The 21,625-nt window shown below is 43.5% G+C and overlaps 1 long non-coding RNA gene across 1 annotated transcript in view; it reads left to right on the top strand.

Annotated features, from left to right (window-relative positions):
- Positions 1 to 13,751, top strand: part of LOC143990247 (uncharacterized) — a 205,798-nt gene extending 192,047 nt beyond the window's left edge. The window contains exon 4 of the long non-coding RNA XR_013277243.1: positions 13,378 to 13,751. This is a non-coding gene — a long non-coding RNA (uncharacterized LOC143990247). The remainder of the gene's footprint in view (positions 1 to 13,377) is intronic.
- Positions 13,752 to 21,625: the final 7,874 nt, after the last annotated feature.

The raw sequence follows: 21,625 nt of genomic DNA on the forward strand, positions 1-21,625 counted from the left end.
TAGACACCGGTAAGTTCTGGTAAGAACTCCAGTATCAAGAAAAGGTAATGGAAATTGTTACAGTCTGCTTACATACATGGGATTGAAAAAACAGGGGTATGTAAAACTGCAACCGGGGGGAACACTGGAATGAGCCGTCTGGTCCGGGAGTTGAGGAAGCCACACCGCACACAGGAGCGAATGCCTAAACACACTCCCCAGAAAGCTAGGTTCTTCATATGGTGTGGGTGGTAACACAAGGTAAGGCTCCAAGGGAGCCTTGCGTATCATAATGATGGTGTCAACCAAGTGAAGACCAAATCTAGTCAGAAGATTTAAGTAAAAGGATTAAAAGAGAACAAGATTATACCAATAGGAACCAAAGAACCATACCAAAGTGAATGAGGCTAAGGTACAAAGTGTATAAGACAGTCATATGGATATGAACACTAGAATACGTGAAGAAATGAAAAATTGTGCACAGCAAAAAAGAGAATCCAAATGTACCAAGGTGATTACCTCATGGATACATTTATCAGGCAACAGATTGCGCAAAATGTAAAACGTGACCATGGGTGCAGGTAAAAGCATAGAAGAAGAATCAGCCGAAGTGTGGAAAGACGCACACGTCGTGAAGTCACTCCCTGTGCATGAGAGCAGTGTCTCTCTTTGCTCTCTTCCTCCTCATAAGGCAGATTGATATTGCCTCCCAATGCTGTCAATCAAATTCTGTGATAGGTGGGCAAGCCTCGCTGTCTGCGCCTATAGACACAGACAGGACAGCTCTGGATAGAGCCTGCACAAGTGCCCCTATAGAAAGCAGCTAGAAGAGGGGGATTGGAACTGCTCTGTGAAAAACCAGGTGAGTATGACATGTTTATTTTTTATTTTTTTTTAACTAAAGCTTTACAATCACTTTAATGTTTTAAAGATCCTTTGTCAGCGTGTTTTTTTTTTTATACATGTACATCAGGCAGCCGTATTTGTTTTTAGACATGTTGTTTCTGGTTCTTCCTAGTGCTGCAATGTTGTCCTTCGCTAATCCTGCTATCTTATGGCAAATACATCCACAAAACAGGGAAAACAATAGATTGTATGCATTCTCTAATGATGTGATATACCCACAATGTCCCTACTAGTTAGGGACCATGTGACCCTAGGTTTGTGCTCACATAAGGACATTGAAGAACAGTGCTCCTGAACATTAGCGTGCATGGCTGTTGACTGATTCTTCATCAGAACGAATGCGTGGCGTTGAATATCCTGACCAAACTCTAATGTCTATTGATATATTGCCAGATTATAACTGGCAACTATATACACTGCAGCATAGTAGGCTCAGGAGAGAGACCATGAAGGCACGGAAATCTAAACCCTCAGAGGAAATGTTAGATACAGCAATTGAAGGAAAAAAGCCCGGAGTCATTTTCTAAATTCTTAATGATATGTAAGAGCATATGGGAATGATCTATCATAATTTTTTAGTTTATGGAGTGTAAAGGTGGCATTTCACCAAACTGATTCATGCTGTGATTTTTATCATAAGCTGTCTCAGCTGCAGGAATAAGGATATGTAGACCTGCTATATTATATACAAGGAGATGGAATGAATGTATTACTTTAGAAGTTATATAGTCATGTACACATATGTATTGTCTTCTGGGCTACCAGTCACATGCAGTTCAGGGGTCTAAGCAGACGTACCAATGGCCATGAAGGGAAGCTACATGCTGAGACTAGACAGGGGCTCTTGAAGGATGCAGGAAACATCTGGTGAGGATGAGAATGGGACTAGTGGAGATAGAAGAATCATAGAATAGCCATGAGAAACATTTCAATCTCTTGGGAGGCAGGAAGAATCAATGGGATGCCAGTAAGATATTCTAAGCAGTCATTTAAGTCACGAAATGTTGTGCCAGCATTGGAAAAAAAAAAGCCTACAACAACATTTGGCACTTAGCCATTCCTATGTTCAACACAAAACTTGGGGTAAGAAGAAATAAATGTGACACACACTAAAGTAAAGCTGTCCATAGAATATTAGAATATAATTAGAAAATTTAAATTTAAAGGATGTTCCTTCTGTTTTCTAATCATTAGTGGGGTCAAATCAATGTTTGTTTCTGACCACAGTGACAAGAAGGAGCAGGATAGAATTTTTTTGGCAAATGAACACATTTCTAACAGTGAATGCGGTTTTTGTTTGGGAAAGTCCATTCACTCCAAAATCAAATGTTAGAAGCAAAAATTTTTAACCACTTCCCACCCAGCCAATGTACATATACGGCCGGGTGGGACCTCTCTACTTCTGATAGGACGTTCAGGAACGTCCTTCAGAAGGAGGGGGATCGCGCGCACGTGCCCGCGCAGCGGTGCGATCCCGATGTGCTCGTGTCACCCGGACACGGCACATCTCGGATCGGCAGGGGGGCTCTGTGATTGGCCCTCCTGATCACATGACAGCCGTGTCCAATCACGGACGTCATGTGATGTAAACAAACAGCCGGTTGCTAGGCAATCGGCTCCTCCTCTCCTCACACAGAAGTCATCGCTGAGGAGAGGAGAGCAGATCGCTGCAGCCGGCTGGTGATCAGTGAGTATGAGCTGTTTTTACAGCTTTTTACTAACTGATCACCAGTCTAGTGTAATACACACATCACCACACACTGTAAACACACATGTCACCACAATACACATGTCACCACACATGTCCCCAAATAAAAAAACACATGTCCCCCACATATGTCCCACTAAAATCACATGTTCCAATGATTATCTGCGCACATATGTACGTGATCACCTGCACACATCTGTACATGATCAATTTGCGTACATATGTCCGTGATCACACAAACCAATTATTATACACTTAACGGAATTTTTTTTTACCAAAAACATGTAGCAGAATACATTTTGGCTTAAATTTATGACAAAAATTAGATTTTATTGGATTTCATTTAAAATAGAAAAAATTTCTGCTTTTTTTGCACTTATATCGCAAAAAATAAAAAACGGAGTCGTGAATAAATACCACCAAAATAAAGCTCTATTTGTGCGAACAAAATGATAAAAATTTCATTTGGGTACAGTGTAGCATGACCCCGCAATTGTCATTGAAAGTGCGAGAGCGATGAAAGCTGAAAATTGGGCTGGGAAGGAAGGGGGAGAAAGTGCCCTGTATTGTAGTGGTTAAACACTTTGGAACAACATTCATCAAGTCATTGAATGTACTGATAAGAATTTGTCTGGTACAATAATAGTTTTTTATTGAAAAATGCACAGATGCAGATCAACAGGTCACCCGCACAGGGGAATCGGGTGAAGAACATAGGATTACACAGAACATCAACGAATGAATCAAAAAAAGATCTATTTTATAGAGCACATGCTCAGAGTACGACCCCCTCACCACAGGTCTGCGAAAATGACCAAAGTCTAAAGGCACCGGCACATATCAGGAAAGGACGAGGGTAAGAATGGGCAGAAGCCCAGAGAGAAAGAGGGGAAGATACCCATAGGCTAGGATCTAAGCCATATCATTAATAAAGAAGTGCCAAGACTGGTTGGATGCAACGTGGGGAGGGTGTAAGACCACCAAGGAGACAAAATGTTAAGAAATTTGGTGTGAGAGTCATGAAGAATACATTTTCTCATTAATCATCAAGGTTGGTCATTATGCTCCTCACCACAGCAATCGAAACAGAGGGTTTCTTCCAGATGAGAAGAATTTTTGCACAAATGTTCATTTAAAAATCAACTAGTGTATAGCTAGCTTAAGATTAGCAGGGCTGCTGATAAGGGGGTACAGCCGGTCTTAATGTATAGAAGAATTAGATCATGGGCAGGAGAGGGAGCGATCAGTGCATTGGGGTTGGGGGGTCAATTACAGGAACCAATCCCCTGTATGAGTCTCCTTGCAACAGCTGAAAGCTGGTTTCTCCTTCTCTCCCTCCTGCCAGCTTTCAGGCATATGTCATATTTACTGGCCCCTTCCTTTCCTGAATAAACACAGTAAGTGATCTGTACTATTCACTGTATTCACTTATTGTGTTCATTCAAAACTGAAGCATAATAAAATGTTTTACAGTGCCTTGAAATTGTCCACATGTTGTCATGTTACAAACAAAAAAGTAAATGTATTTTATTGGGATTGTATGTGATAGACCAACACAAATTGAGAAGTTGAAGAAAATGATAAATGGTTTTCACATTTTTTTTACAAATAAATATGTGAAAAGTGTGGCGTGCATTTGTATTCAGCCCCCCTGTTTCAATAATCTGTAGAACCACCTTTCACTGCTATACAGCTGCAAATCTTTTTGGGTATGTCGCTCCCAGCTTTGCACATCTAGAGAGTAAAATTGTTGCCCATTCTTCTTTGCAAAATAGGTCAAGCTCTGTCAGATTGGATAGAGAGCGTCTGTGAACAGCAATTTTCAAGTCTTTGAAGCAAGGAAATGTAAGAGTAAGTGCTTTAAACGATGACCCGATATCTCTAATTTAAATAGATAAACAAAATTCTTAAAGCATAGACAAATCACATTATGAGGGCAATATATAGCCTAAAATATTTAAAAACAAGGTGATACGTGGTCAAAGCTGCTTCTTCAGGGCTTCAGTCTCTCAACATCTGACTGAATACCTGGTATTGACAAATATATATAATCAATATATAATACAAACAAATCAGCAAAAAACATATCAATATACACATTTGTATAGAACACCCTATCTCATGGAAGAAGGAAAAATAGGGAACGGGAAAGAAGGGAAAGGAGAAAAAAAATAACTCAATAATATATATTACCTCACATGGCCATCACATCCATTTAAGCTATGGGGAGACAAATGTACAGGAACCTGTACTGGGGCAAGCCAACCCCTGGAGTTCAGCAGAAAAAAAAAGGACCTCAGAAAATCCCGCAAGCTGTGTGTCAAAAAAAGGGAGCACAGAATCACAAATGGGGTGCACCAATTACAGGCAGATATAAAATACCCCAATAAATCAGAGACTCACGCTCTGGACAAAAATGGAATCAAAATACAGAATGGTAGTAATACTGACGTTCACTCAAGAATAGTACTAAATTGACCTTCCAGAGCAATGGAATGGTGGTTCCTTGTTGTCCCGTGAACCCAAAACCCTCAGCAACTCTTATCATCACCATCAACCATCTAAATATACAGAGGGGGGAGTTGGTGTCTAATTGGGAGCTGGACGGGTCCTCTCTTCAATGGCAAACTATAAGATACACAGAGAAGAGAAAGGTGCCATACACCCCTGCGCTCCCTGTGGCTGCATCAAAAATCTCATTTAACACAACCAAACATGGCCGCAGGCTGCAACGCTAATGGGGCAATGTGCCCAAACACAAGAGAGCACCATCACCCATGGTTACTGGAATGAAAGTGTGGAAATTACGCAATAGCGTGTTATCCAAAATGGCCCCCAAACCAAAAATTCAGCCCACACTGGAACAAAAACATCATAAAACAGCAGCCCCTCAGTCCGTGGACAGAAGATACTGTGGGCACTCTAAAACTCGGAAGCCATCATCAAACGGAACCAAATCCTCTCAAACAATACTATAACACCATGGAAATTATGTAAAAACAACAAAGTGAATACAGCAGGATATAACGGATATAAGGGACACATGGAAGGAAAACAAAACAGAACAAAACAAAAAATATATATATTTCGAAAGGTGCTATTGACATGACATTTACACCACATATCTGTAACAATCCATGCAATCCATACAAAGAAACCAAAACAAATACAGTAAATTCAGAAATTAAGTTATGTGTAATAAATGGAATGACACTGGGAAAAAGTATTAAACACATGAAGAAAGAGAGGTGCAAAAAGGCAAGGGAAGCCAAGACACCAGCTGAAATCTATCAGTAATTAGAAAACCACCCTGCCCCTTGTCAGTGCAAATTAATATCACCTGGTTCAGTCTCAATTGATGGTTTATAAAAAGGTGCCTCATTTCCAAGGTGTCACACAATAAACATTTCACGATGGGTAAAAGCAAAGTGATCTCTCTCAAGACCTTCGGAACCTTATTGTTGCAAAACATACTTATGGCATAGGTTACAGAATGATTTCCAAACTTCTGAATGTTCCAGTGTGCACTGTAGGGGCCATATTTCAGAAGTGGAAAGAACATCATTTCACCATAAATCGGCCACGACCAGGTGCTCCTCTCATGATTTCTGACAGATGAGTGAAAAGAATTATCAGAAGAGCTGTCCAAGAGCCAATGACCGCTTGTGGAGAGTTTCAGAAAGACCTGGAATTAGCAGGTACAATTTTTTGAAAGAAAACAATAAGTAATGCATTCAACCGCTATGGCCTGTATGCATGCTCAACACATAAGACTCCATTGCTGAAAAAAAGCATGTTAAGCCTAGATTCACATTGGAGCGATTTGTCATGCGATTTGAGAGATCAAATTGCATGACGAGTGGCAGCCTATTGGAGGCAATGGCACTGTTACAATCGGTGCAACACCAATTTTGCAGTGCTGCACCGATTTGCAAAAGTAGTTCCTGTGCTTACTAATTTCAGGTGGGACTTCAATAGATATCTGTGCATGAAGCCACGCATTTTTGTCATGATTTGTCTATCAAGTAGCAGCTGAAATTACGCTGACCTTGCTACTTTGAAATCCTGCTTCTTCAAGTAAAGTAGCGGGATTTCAAAGTAGCATCAATGTGAACCAGGGCTGAAGCACGTTTAAAGTTTGCTGCACAACATTTAGACAAGCCTGTGAAATACTGGGGGAATATAGTCTGGCCAGATGAGACCAAAATTGAACTCTTTGGATGCCATAATACACACCATGTTTGGAGGTCAAATGGCACTGCACATCACCCCAAAAACACCATACCAAAAGTGAAGTTTGGAGGTGGGAACATTATGGTGTGGGGCTGTTTTACAGCATATGGTACTGACAAACTTCATGTCATTGAAGAAAGTATGAATGGAAAAATGTACCAAGACATTCTTGATAAAAATCTGCTGCCATCTGACAGAATGATGAAGATCAAACGGGGGTGGGCATTTCAGCAATACAATGATCCCAAACACAAAGCCAAGGAAACTTTAAATTGGTTTTAAAAAAAGAAAATAAAGCCGCTAGAACGGTCCAGCCAATCACCTGACTTGAATCCAATAGAAAAACTATGGAAAACTAAAAATTAGAGTTCGTAGAAGAGGCCCACAACACCTTCAAGATTTGAAGAGTGTTTGTGTGGAAGAATGAGCCAAAATCACACCTGAGCAATGTATGCGACTAGTTTATACATACAGGAGGTGTCTTGAAGTTGTCATTACCAACAAAGGATTTTGTACGAAGTATTAAATAAACTTAAAGTTAGCATGTTTAATACTTTTTCCCTGTGTCATTCCATTTTATTACAAATAACTTAATTTCTAAACTTATTTGTTTTGGTTTCTTTGTATGGATTGCATGGGTTGTTACCGACATGTAGTGAAAGTTTCATGTCAATAGCACCTTTAGGCCGGGTTCACACCGCTGCGATGCGGGAACGCCGCGAATCCGCGGCATTTTCCCGCATCGCACACCTCCCGCCGGCAGTTCACACTGCCCTATGCGGACGGCTGGGAGTGTCAATGTTATGTTAATGACACCCCCAGATCCGTCCGCATATCGCAGTGCGATCTGCCGACTCGCACAGGAATCGGATCGCATGGTGTGAACCACCATGCGATCCAATTCTGTTGCGGACCAAAAAAAGGGTCCCGTGCGAGTTTGCTGCGGGAGCGCTGCGAATTCAGCCATACTATCTGTATGGCTGAACTCGCATCGCTACGGAGATCGGATGTGATTTGCGGTGCGAATCACATCCGGATCTCCCCCCGCAGCAGTGTGAACCCAGCCTTAGAAATATATTTACCTAAAAAAACTAACGTTTTCAATACTTATTTTACCCGCTTTATATAAAGTGCCTTGAAAAAGTATTCATACCCCTTGAATACTTGAATGGCCAAAAATGTCACTCTCTAGATGTGCAAAGCTGATAGAGACATCCCCAAAAACACTTGCAGCTGTAATTTCAGCAAAAGGTGGTTCTACAAACTATTGAATACAAATGCACGCCACACTTTTCAGATATTTATTTGTAAAAAATGTTGACAATCATCATTTTCCTTCCACTTCACAATTATGTGCCACTTTGTGTTGGTCTATCACATAAAATCCCAATAAATTACAATTACGTTTTTGGTTGCAACATAACAAAATGTGGAAAATTTTATGGAGTGTAATTATTTTTTCAAGGCACTGTACTATGCGCTTAAGTTTGTGAATAAATGGAAGATTCTGTACATAGGGCTTTATGTCATTCATTTTGCAGTGCAAATGAGGAAGCAGAGAAGGGATTGGGGATCTTTCAATTCCTTTCAATTTCTTTCTCAAAAGTGAGGTATCAGGGGTCTGTTTGGACCCCTGATATTTCACCAAAGCCCCCTCAACAGCGCTGTAAAAAACAAAAATGTAAAAAAATATTTAAAAAAATAATAAAAAAATAAAAATAAAAAAAATGAAGGGCTCATTCACATGGGTTCTCTGGCCCATACAGTGGGAATGGGTGTGCATGTGCTGGTAAGTGGCCTGGCCCCCACACGCCTGTCAAATTAGGACCTGTGGCTGTGTTCATACAGCTGCTGTGTTCCCATAGGGCAGGGATATGCAATTAGCGGACCTCCAGCTGTTGCAGTACTACAATTCCCATGAGGCATAGCAAGACTCTGACAACCACAAGCATGACACCCAGAGGCAGAGGCATGATGGGACATGTAGTTTTGCAACAGCTGGAGGTCCGCTAATTGCATATCCCTGCCATAGGGTAACATAGGCTGCCTGTACACAGCTCCAGCCACATAAAAAAAAGAAGCAGATTCACACTGTACAGGCCACAGAGCCCATGTAAATGAGCCCCAAGACATCATTCACACACAAAGCTTTATTAACTCAATACAGTTTTATGTTTAGCAAGAATTTTGGATGTTATGTTGTGTTTTTGTCTGCTAATAATGATTTTAGTGTGTTTTTAGTGAAACTATAAATTTGATATTTTCTGAGGGGGGGGGGGGGTTTGGGGTGTCAGGTAGGCTGTACCAGGCTCCATGATTTCTAACAGCAGCCCTGAAGCATAGTGTTAAATGGTTTGACAAGAGATGTGTGCAGTGATTGTGATAATCAGGCAATGTATGCGTTGGCAGCAAAGTTTTAACAAGCTCTTACACTAGCCAGTATATGCTAAATGCCCCCTTACTGTCAAATACCTTCTGAAGAGCAATCCAAACACTGCAGCATGTGTAAACAAAGCCCAATTAAACCATTGACTTGCCTTTTGAAAATGGCATGTTTAAAAGGCCAGACCAGTGAATTAAATGTTATTTCAGTATCTGGTAAAAGTGGTTGTAAAGGCTCAAGATTTTTTACCTTCATGCATATGCATGGAGGTAAAAAAACCTTATCTGTGTAGCAGCCCCCCCCCCCCCCCCCCAATCCAGCGCTGCGCACAAAAGTCTCAGCTCTCAAGGGATTCTTCCTCCTCCATTAGTTGAGACAGGAGCCAGAGCCATTGGCTCCCACTGCTGTCAATCACAGCCAATGAAGAGTGGCGGTGGGGCCCGCTGTGTGCGACTCTGTGTGTGACTGGACATGGAGAGTCATGGCTCTGGAACAAGTCTGCTTGTGTGCCCCCATTGCAAGCTGCTTGCTCTAGGGCACTCAGCAGGTGGGAGGCGCCAAGAGCGCTGGCGGGGAACAGAGAAGAGAAGGATGGGGGCTGCTCTGTGAAAAAACATTGCACAGAGCAGGTGAGTATGACATGTTTTAAAAAAAAAATTTAAATCCTTCAAAATAACTTTAAGCCATCTGACAGTTTCCTAAAGGTATTAGGGTCTCTGTCGGTGATTTTGCTAAAGTTGAGCCATGTTCCATTGTAAAGGAGTTCCCATTCTCTTTGTTGGATTTTATTTAGTTTTTTTATATTTTGAAGAATCCAACAGAAGTATCTGGAACATTCCAAAATGATTGGCAACTTGAGTGGCAACTTGAACACGAGAAGGTGGGTGAAAGTAGCCAGACTACCAGGTGGACAAGAACAGATTTGGAAATTGTAACGGGGAATGGAGCATCCAACATTCAGCCCTCAAGGTTCTACCAATAACTGAAATAACAATTTTAGGTTAACTGATTGTTAAAAGTAAACAGTCAATATTAAAACCGATGGATGTTACTGATACCTGGACTACCCATTACAGAATGGAAAAAATCAGATGCTTGGGTAATGGATGTGGGTGAAACTAGACAAAGAGTGGGCTTTATAATCTTGTGGCAGGTATCCAGATGGAGAATAATTAGTGAATTATTCAATGACTGCTTTTTAGGTGCCCCTGGAATTCAGCATCATTTAACAGCGTTTCCTAGGTCCTTCAAGGCAGTGAACAGGTTAAAGTGTGGGTACAAGTGAGAACAATCCATCACGGTCATTTATAAAGTGTTTTCTACTGTAACACGATTAACTGTCAAAGCAATAGATTAGAATAAATCCTGTGCACATATGTTCACCGTGGCTATGTCTTTATTCAAATTAAGTATGTACCTATCGTGGACGCCTGACGGTATGATGAGACAAGATTAGAGGCAAGTATTTCTTTCAGGTTTAACTAGATGAAAAGTCTGTCACAGAGAACCAGTTATGAAAAACCATTTATCATCAGGAGAGACAAAAGTATTTTGAAAAACTCTTAGATGTGTCCCGCTGTATGTGAAACCGGAGAATGGTGTAAGACACAAACATGGACAGGTGTGTTATTGTTTAGTGTAAAGAAAAAATGGCTGCACTAATACATTTATGACAATCATGAATTAATATATGTGCTCAAAAACATAAATAACACAACCAACGGTGTAAATAACATATAGAAAATTGTACACCCTCATATCAGTGAAGAAAAAGAAATTAAGAAAAAAATCCACATAAATGCATGTAGTGCAAAAAATTACATATGTATAAACAGTTAACAAAGTTGTTGAAGTGCAAAATTCAAGTGAATTGAATATATAGTTCAAATGTAGTAAGTTCTGAGTCCAATTTTCAGATGTGAAAAGTCATGTCTGGAAATTGGACACAGAACTTACTACATTTGAACTATGTATTCACTTCACTTAACTATATATATATATATATATATACATTGAAACTATATATGCAATTCACTTGATTTTTGCACTTCAACAACTTTGTTAACTGTTTATACATGTCATTTTGTACATATGTAATACAATCAAGTAAATAATTTACAAAGTGCCAGTGCTTGAAATAAAGTACAATCCATGATTTCAGAAGAAAGTATACAGTATATAAGGAAAAAATCAATAATCAAACAAAAAGTTCATTGCATTAAGAAACTGTGCAAAAAATGAAAAACTTATAAAAAAATAAATAAAAGATGACTAGAATTTTCTATTAAACAATGCCAGTGCTTAAAGATGGTAGGGCAGTGCAAATTTCACTTCAATCCACTCCATGTGAAAAGTACCCCTGCCCCAATGGGTCCACACTCATCAAATGTAGTTACTTGATTGTTAATGATTAATTTATCCATTTCACGTGTGTGAAATTAACACAGGCTATTTATTTTTCATTTTTCATTGTTTTTGAGTAATTTATCTTATACAGATGTAATAAGGGAATAGCACAATTCCATTATATCAGTTTGAAATCGTCACCATTGTTTACATACTTTGCTCCAACACCTTTGTCTGATATACTTAGGCGAGCTGGGACTATTAAATGACACTTTCTAATGCCGTGTACACACGAACTGGACTTTTCGAGGGACTAGGTCCGACGGTCTTTCTGACGGAGTTTCGGCGGAGTTCCGACGGACTTTCTGAATGAACGGACTTGGCCACACACAATCACACCAAAGTCCGACAGATTCGAACGTGATGACGTACGACTGGACTAGAATAAGGAAGTTCATAGCCAGTAGCCCAGCGTCGGTTTTTGTCGGTCGGACTAGCATACACACAAACTGATTTCTCGGTCCAGCGGAGTTCCGGTGGAAAAATTTAAAACATGTTCTATTTCTAAAGTCCGCTGGATTTTTGGCAAGCAAAGGTCCGATGGAGCCCACACAAGATCGAATTGTCCAACGGACTCATTCCGTCGGACCTTTGCTGTCAAAAAGTCCGGTCGTGTGTACGCGGCATTACACATAGGTACAACAGTTTCAGTCATTACTTTTCCTTCCCTTTTATTTTTATATTTTTGTTTTTTTTTATTCTTTATTTTTATTTTTTTATTTGCTTTTATTTTATTTCTGTTTTTTATCTTATTTTATTATTATACTTTATCATACTCTAAAATGCTCAAAATTACTCAGTTAGAATGGGTTTTTGACAAGGAATCTAGAATTGTTAAAATGTTAAACTGTAAAATGGTCCAACTGTTCACCCATGCTTAACAATTACTATTAATTTACTATTAATTTAAGAGTACAAATTATTATTATCAGATGAACTGCATATATTGTATTTACCATTCTCCCAATATAAGCATTATTTGACACATTCTGTATGATAACCTCTTGTTTGTACAAATTATCCAGAAAACAATAAAAATTATGGAAAAAAAAGGGGGAGGCTTATTTCATCGGAGTACACACAATTGTTGTGAACATTTCTTCCTAAGGGTCAACTCTACAATGAGCTTTGGAATGATAAGCTGTGGAATAATCAGAATATTTAGCTCTCTCCATCCCACAGAGTAACACAGCTTTTTTTTTTTTTTGCACAGAGTGTACCATACACCAGAATTTTTGCATATGATAGGCTGTAGGGAGAATTCACACTGTGTTAGGCTGGCCATACACGTTCAAAGTTTCTTTCCTGCAACCAGATTCCCTACTGCGCATGCACAAAGTGCGCTGCACCTTCTAATTGGTCTAGCGGCGGAGGAAGGAGAAGGGGGTCGGTCTCCCGGAAGTGGGGAAGGGTACCTGTCAAAAACAGGTACCTGTTCCCCCCTCCCCCCTGAAAGGTGTCAACTGTGGCACCAGAGGGGGAGAGGAGACAGATTAGCAGAAGTTCTACTTTTGGGTGGAACTCCGCTCTAAATAAAATGTGATAAAAAAAAATGTTTATTGTTAGCTTAAAATTGCAGACAGATCCAGGACCATGCAGGGTTTTCTTTTAAGTCTAACAATCAGGTTCGATTTTTTTTCTGCAGTTCCAAAAGAACATTTAACAATATTCATTGATAACAAAGAGAGCTTGTGACCTTGCATACATATAAGGTTTTCTAACCCATTTGATCCACTTTTTTCCTTTCTTTCCTTCTCTTCAGCTGTCAATGAGGTCAGGGTCTCCCCAAAGACATGAATGAGATCATTGCTCAATCAAGCCCAACAACTGTTAAGTCATGCAACCTATGCCATTGTTTACCTTGGATGTGTGCCTTCAGATTTACACCTGATTCTGGTGACCATTGCATCACAGCTGCAATTCTATAATAATTGGAAGAAGTCAGTTGGTGTATTTCATAGTCATGTGATCTCAATTAAAATACTCTTTTTAGATAAATTATGTATTTGTACCTGGTGCTCATAGATTTTAGAGCAGGGGTCTACAAACGTTTAATACAGGGGCCACATTGTATATTTTACAAATATTAATGGGCTGAAAAAAAATGATTTTATAAATGAACAAATTCAATTTAATTTTGGTGTCATTAAATTAAATTAATTTAAATACATTTTTTCCGAGCTTTACTTGTTTTTTTTTTTTGTTTTTTTGTAGTCAGCATTAAATGATTTAGAACTGAACAAAAAAATCAGTAACAGAAAGCAAAGAAATTCCAAATAAACATGAGGCCATCAGGTCCTGATTACATCGGGGTTCCCCCTTACATTAGAGTCACACCTTACATCAGGGTTCCCATCAGAGACCGCAGAGTTCTGGGTTTGGCCTGCGAGTCATAATTTGTAGACCTCTGCTTTAGAGGAACGCTAAAACATGCCTGAAATGATCTGAGTCTTTCCAAAACAGAGGTCAGCCCTGTACTGGGGGGGGGGGGGGGGGGGGCGATGTTTATTGGCGTAACAACATCAGTTGTGACAAGTTTTTCAACCTCTTCCTTCATGCTGGCTCCCTCTGATAGTGACTGGAAGACTTGTTTGGGTGACTGCTGGTTTTTGTTGTACACCTAAAAAATTATTGAAACTGTTGTTGTAACACATTTATGTAAGTTTTTCTACCAATAATGTATTTATTTTTTTCACATTATTGTTATTATGCTTACCCTTTAACTAAAAGCAAAAAACATTTTTTTTGGATAGAATGGAGAGGGATAAGAACCCTGTCAGGTTTTCTTACGGTTTGTGCCCCTATTACGGAGATTCACCCTCCTCATTTATCCTATTTACCTATGTAGCGGCCATAACCTGTTGCAGGGTGGCCTTAACTTAATGGGCTTACTGGTTACCTTCTCTCTGCCTGCTCCTCCGCGTCTAGGGGTTCCCAGGGTTGATACCCAATGACTTGTACACTGACACAGATTAAGTCCTTTCAAAAAGGTTTATTTTGCAGTAGAACTTTCACAAACACAGTCTCTTAGGGAACAGAGGACACGGGTGAAGAACTCAGGTACCTTGAACTGCAGGTTTAGCAAAGTCTCTATTTCCATCCAGAGAGTAGCCACTCACAGCTGGGTACTTCAAGGCTGAACAGATCTCTAGCCAGAGATCATGGCAATCAGCACGTTGACTCAAAACTTGAACAATCAACTGAGGGTATACAGGAACCTTTTTCCAACCGTACCTGGAATGTTTCCCGCTTCCTTTATGGTACTGGAAAATTGTGAATTCGTCAATGTCCTTCCCAACTCAGTAACCAGGCACTTCTCTGGATGCCACTTGCCGGCCCTCCTCTGAAGAGTCCTCCCCCGGTCACTTCCACGAGCTGTGGTGTCCCTCCAAGCCGAGAGCACACGCGGACACTTTGAATCCTCCCTCAGTTATTGCACCTCCGACCAGCAGGTTCCGAGACTCAGGAACAGACGGATCCCTACCCCAGACCAGACAGGTCTATCAGGGGCCACTAACAGGAACATGTGTGGGATGTCAAACACCCCGTGACCGGGACCCCTCACGGGGCTACCCCAGTCCTGGAACCAGAACAGACCACACGGGTCTCACAAACAACTCCGGAACCCTGAACATGTGACCCACACCTGTTTAAGTACCCCCTCCCAGACTCCTCAGCGGGCCCCGGCACTCCCGCTGATTGGCTCCGAGAGGGCCGATACCCAAACATCCAACCAGACTTGGTTCTGGCCTGTCATGCGCACCTCACCGTTCACATGACCAGGCAGAACTTTTAAACATAGCCTGGCCAGACTGGTGTTAGGCCTACCTACAATAATTAACCCTCAGAACCTTTATTGTCCTGAGGCCAAAAACAAAATTTACAATGCGTATGACATTTGATCCCAAATGTCATCCGTTACACCTATATTACCAACAGTAATGTAAGTAACTCAGTTAAAATAAACGCAGTTACGTAACGCAGTTACTTTAGAGGGTAACGAGTAATCTAACTGATTACTCTTCCCCTCATGGTAACTCAGTTCCCATTACTTGGGCATTGTTACCACAATTACATTTACCGCCCGGGAGGCCCGCCATGGCCGCGCTGCCTGGCTGTTGGTTCCACCACAGGGAGGGGGGCTTTCGCTTGCTGAGAAGAGGCTGAGACTAAGAGAGACTGTCTGGACCGCCCCATCCCGCCCTGCCTATCCAGAGAGAGAGAATGTAGGGAGGCGGGGCGGACACTGAAAGATGAAGTCAGCTGACACCAATCAAGTGAAGGGGAGGATCTCTCTCTCTCTCCCCATGAGGAAAGGCATCCCTGGGGGCATTCAAGTAAGTGACTGTCTGACGATTCGAATTGCAGTGCAATCGATCCATCCCAAGTCCTCCACCACCTCTGCTTCTTACTGATCCCATCCCTACCCACCATCACTTCTACAACAGAGGTGATGGGGGGATACGGTAGGCATGAGATCAGTGGTGGTGAGGGATGGGATCAGTAAGAGGCAGAGGTGGTGGTGGGAGAGGATGGCACCACCACCACCGCTGCCTGCCACCCCCCCAAGTACCACCGCAGCCACCCCCCAAGTACTCTACACCACCACCACTGCCACCCCCCCAAGTACACCACCACCACTGCCACCCCCCCCAAGTACACCACCACCACTGCTACCCACCCAAGTACTACCACTACCACCCTTCAAGTACTACCGCTGCAACCCCTCAAGTACCACCACTGCCACCCCCTCAAGTACCACTACTGCCACCCCTGTCACAGTTACTTTGCCGAGTAACTAATTACTTTTCCAATGTAGTAACCAAGTTACTAACGCAATTACTTTTTGGGAGAAGCAATTTGTAACTTAACTAATTACTTTTTTAAAGATGACCAACACTGATCACCAAGAGTGAAAGTGAAAGAAAAGCCCAAAATTTGGGTTGTCACCAGAACACGAATAGAGAGGAAACCTTCCAATGAGAACACTAGTTCAAGTGACCCCGGGGACAACCAGGGATTCACTCACTTTGTTGAGATTGCTCTCATTTCCTGTTTTGGCTATGGGACAGAAAATGCAATGGGATACCAAATTGAAAACGGACAGGGGTTATACCCTTCCTTACTTTATCCAAATTGAAAAAAAAGTTTTTACTTTACTGCTAAGGAAATTCATATCTAATTATCTTTGTCCTGCCTGCACTAGAAAAAAGGTAGATCCAGGTACTCTTTAAAGACATCACAGCTAGGCTGCTGACATTTTCCTTTGCCATTAAAGTCCAACTAATGGCTAAAACAAGTACCAAATCCAAATTTGTATTTATGTCTCAAGCCAAAACCTCCTTCATTTGTGTCTCACATGCTTTCTATCCAAGATGCTGCAGTCTGCAGTTAAAGTGATTGTAAAGTCTCGTTTTTTTTAACTTACCACCTCTGTACAGTAGGTTTTGCATGGAACAGCCCAGATGCTCCTCTTCTCGGGTCCCTCTTTGCTGCTCCTGGCCCCTCCCTCCCATTGAGTGCCCCCACAGTCAACAGCATCCTATGTGGCACTGGAGCCGAGTCACAGCTCCATGTGTCCATTCAGACATGGAGCCCCGACCCGGCCCGCCCCCTCTCTCCCCTGATTGGCTGACTGACTTTGATGGACAGCTCGGGAGCCAATGGCGCTGCTGTGTCTCAGCCAATCAGGAGGAGTGTCCCGGATGGCTTATGCCGCGTACATGCGACCGGACTTTCCATCAGAAAAGGTCAGACGGAATCAGTTCATCGAATATTTCGATCGTGTGTGGGCTGCATCTGACTTAAAAAAAAAAAAATTCTGACAGACCTAGAAATAGAACACATTTTAAATCTTTCCAACGGAATCAATTCCTATCGGGAAAATCGTTAGTCTGTATGCTATTCCGACAGACCAAAAACAACGCAAGGGCAGTTATTGGCTACTGGCTATTGAACTTCCTTCGTAGGTCATCACGTTCTAAACGAACGGACTTTGGTGTGTTTGTGTGTAGACAAGTCAGTTTCAGCGGGAACTCCGTCGAAAAGACTGTCAGAGTTTATTCTGATGGAAAAAACAGTCATGGGCATCAGACATTAATGGACATTGCTGGAGAGAGATGAGGCTCAGGTAAGTAATTAGGGGGGTGCTGGGGTGGCTGCTACACACAAATGTTTTTTTTTATCTTAATATATATATATATATATGTAATGTTTGGGTGTTTTAAGTAATTTTCTAGAAATAAAAAATGCAAAATGTACTATTAAATACTAATTTCCCTTTTCTGATGGGCTCCATGGCAACATATGTTTGGGTAGCACCGCCCTGGTTCCTACCCCATAGGACCCCACTCTCATAAATTTTCAGGCTGAGCCACATTCTGTAACTAGCTTACTCATGACACTGGGAGGGAACTCCTGCTGTCATGGAGTCTATCAGGAAAGGAAAATTACAGTAAGAATTTGATGGGAGCTAACTAGCCCAAAAAACAAGGGTGGGATGCCGAAAAAAGTAGGGTTTCAATCATAGAATTTAGCTATTTAGCTAACAGAAAACCTATGGATAGATATTAACAGTATAAGGAAGTTAGCTACACCCCACAATGAGCCAGAACAGCCTTAATGTAAGACAGTTGCAGAACTACCGCCATAGTAACCCACGCGGGTGCTATGGGGCCCGCAGCCGAGGAGGGCTTGGTGAGTGGGTGGCAGGTGAGCCCCCGAGCTGCCTGTCCGCTCGGTGCTCATACAGTCACACTAACTGTACCAGCAGACGCAGCTGGGTGGCTTGGCGGAGGAGGGGGGCTGCCAGCAGGGAGGCTCGGTGGGTGGACTGGCCAATCAGTGAGTGGCGGAGCAGAGAGATGACATCACCTCTCACCGCCCGACACCCGCCCTGCATCCTGGCAGTTCCGCCCTCACTAACTGTGCAGGCAACAGAGAGATTACATCGCCTCTCTGCTGCCTGACTCAGACTGGGAAATAGAAAGTGACAATCCCCATTTCCCACCTTAGCAGGAAAATGACAATTTGCCATGACTAGTGTAGTCTGAATGTTCCCCTTATATTATTCCTTACCCATACCTTCCCCTATTAGAAACGAGACCACACCATAGGTTGGAGTAAACTGGCCACAACAGCCTTTATTAAACATAACTCAAAATTCACTCCAATAACTTGTAAATATGAAAATATCTAAATATATATAGATATATAAATATAAATAACTTTATTACCATTAAACCACATTAAATAACATTAGCTGCCCATTCTGGTGATCTCTGACGGTGACCCCACTTAAGCCAATACCAAATCACTGCGGTACACCTGACCAACTTCCCAAAGGCCTCCACCTGTGACCGGTCGAAGACAACTTCCGCCAGTGAACATAACCGTATTCCCTCCAACGTTCAGGAATACCCAGAGGGGCCGATCGTTAGATGAGCCCCCCACACCCTCAGATCCCTTCTGAGTACCTGTCTACCGTCAGAAACCACCAGAAAACACACCGCCACAGCCCGAAAGGGTGACCCCCTCAACCTTGAGGGCCACCCCACACCCTAAGAGCTTTTTTGTATACCCTCCTGCAGACCCAATGACCAAAGGTCAATACCCACGTCCGACCCCCATCCTGGTTTTGTTGATGCTTACCATGGACCTAGCCCACCTCCACACCGATCTGCCCACAATGTCCGACCAAACCAAGATGGTACCCGGGAAGCGGACTCGTAAGCGCAAAACATCCGCCCTAACATCAGCTAAGATGTCCCTTTCCTTCCGTATGCCCAGGTCGTTGCCCCCTGCGTAAATGACCAACACATCCGGGGGCCTGTCCCTCATTGCAAAGCGCTCAACTTCCTTCATCACACGCTCCCACCGCATGCCCGGGAATCCCAACCACATCAACCTAGCCTCCCGCCCGGGAATTCCCAATGGCCTGCCTGCCGGCCGAGCATCACCTCTCCCGGCCCCCCAGCACACGTCCGAGTGCCCTAGGATCCAAACGAGGCGTGAGGAACCTCCATCTGGAATGAAAAAACATAACACAGAACATATAACAACCAACCAACGTAATATACCATAACACCTGTAACTCCCAACCCCATACTGCAAAACACTCCCAGCCGCGCCCCAGCTCACCCCAGGATCAACTGCGGCCGGACATACGAACGGAACCTCTTAGATTCCCAACGATCGATCCGGCGAACAATCGACTCAGCCAGCCCACATCGGGCAGCCTCAGTGGCCGCCCCAATACGGAAGGAGTGCGACGAGTACTCCCGGTCGTCCAAACCCACAGTCCGCAGGCACCGTTGAAAACTGACACGAATTGCAACCTAGAGAGAAAAGAGCCCCCCGCATGCAGCCAGAAAGGCCCCCCCCCCTCCAGCCGCACCGCCCGAAAGGCCCTTACCGCCTCCACAGGGCACACTGCCGAGCCCGGCAAGGCAAACAGTATAATCACCACTCCCCTGCCCAGCTGGTCAGGCTTGGACCTCCGCCACCGTATACTCACCCGATCAGCAGCCACCTGTACATCCTGATCCAACAGCCCCTCAGCAACCCGTTTAGACCGACACACCAACTCCCCAGTCCCAAACGCCCCATAAAACGCCAACGAAAAAGCCGCTGTGAACAGGATGGCCTTGTAAGCAGAAGAACAAACTTCCACAAGCCGGGAACAAATCGCCACCAAGTTATCATACTTCACCAGCCTGCGCATCCCGACCTTTCCGTTCCCTCCTATACCCCTTCAAGGTTTGCCGCACCCAAAAATCCGCATTCCCGTCCGGCTCTCCCCACAGCTTAAACAAAATGCCAACCCCGCCAATTTCCGATCCATCGACGCAGGTGCCAATCCCATCTCAATGTTCCGTGCCACCCAATACAGCACCAACCAGCGCTGGTCGGAGCCCCGACCAACCGCTCCAACCCAACCATTCTGACCACACCCTAGAATAGGCCGCCCACGTGGACTCACTCAAAGACCCCTGAATCCAACCTGCGGCGACTACACGGGCATCCCCCACATCCACCCAGGGCAAGACGCCCTCGACTCCTCCGTTCTCGGCGCCAGATCCCGGAACTCGTCCCACTGAAAACGAGAGAGCGAGTTAGCCAAAGAATTCTCCACCCCAGGTATGTGCACTGCCGAAACGTAAACATTGAGCCGTAAGCACCGAAACACCAGCTGCCGTAGCAGCCAAATGGTTGAGGACCTGAACCCCCCCCATGCCGTCTCAACTAATGCGCAACTTCATATTACGGAACTCCTCCCCCCACAGCTCCAATGCCAACACCACCGGGAATAGTTCAAGCAGAACCAGGTTGCCCAACAACCCCGCCACCTCTCAAGATTGCGGCCAAGGGTCAGCACTCCACCGTCCCCGAAAATACGCCCCATAACCCGCCGACCCAGCCGCGGCAGCGACCAATTCCACATCGAAATTGCTCACTGGCCCCGACATCCACATGTCCCGCCCGTTACAAGAGGCTAGGAATTCAAGCCACGCCCGCAAGTCTTCCCTGTGTTCCTTCCCGCAGACGCACAAAATGGTTAGGCACACTCACCCCGGCCGAGGCTGCCGACAGCCGTCTGCAGAACACCCGCCCCCATAGGGATGATCCGGCAAGCAAAATTTAGCTAGCCCAACAGAGACTGCAGGGCCCTCAACCGGACCTTCTACTATCCTTGCATCTCCGCCAATTCCATTTTCAGATCAAGTAATTTATTCTCGGGCAATCGACACTCCATTGCCCTCGAATCGATCACTATCCCCAAAAAACTCAAGTCCGTAACTGGTCCCTCTGTTTTAGCCCCCGCCAACGGTACCCCGAACTTACCTGCAATGTGCTGCAACGTAGACAGAAAAATCGCACCCACACTGGAGGCAGGCGGGGCCCACGCACAGAAAGTCGTCCAAATAGTGGATGACCGACTCCAGGCCCGAAACGTCACTCACCACCCACTCCAAAATGAGCTAAACGCCTCAAAGTAGGCGCAGGAAATG

This window comes from Lithobates pipiens, unplaced genomic scaffold (assembly GCF_037356315.1).
Source record: "Lithobates pipiens isolate NorthernLeopardFrog02 unplaced genomic scaffold, aLitPip1_a1.2 Scaffold_18, whole genome shotgun sequence".
NCBI lineage: Eukaryota > Metazoa > Chordata > Amphibia > Anura > Ranidae > Lithobates > Lithobates pipiens.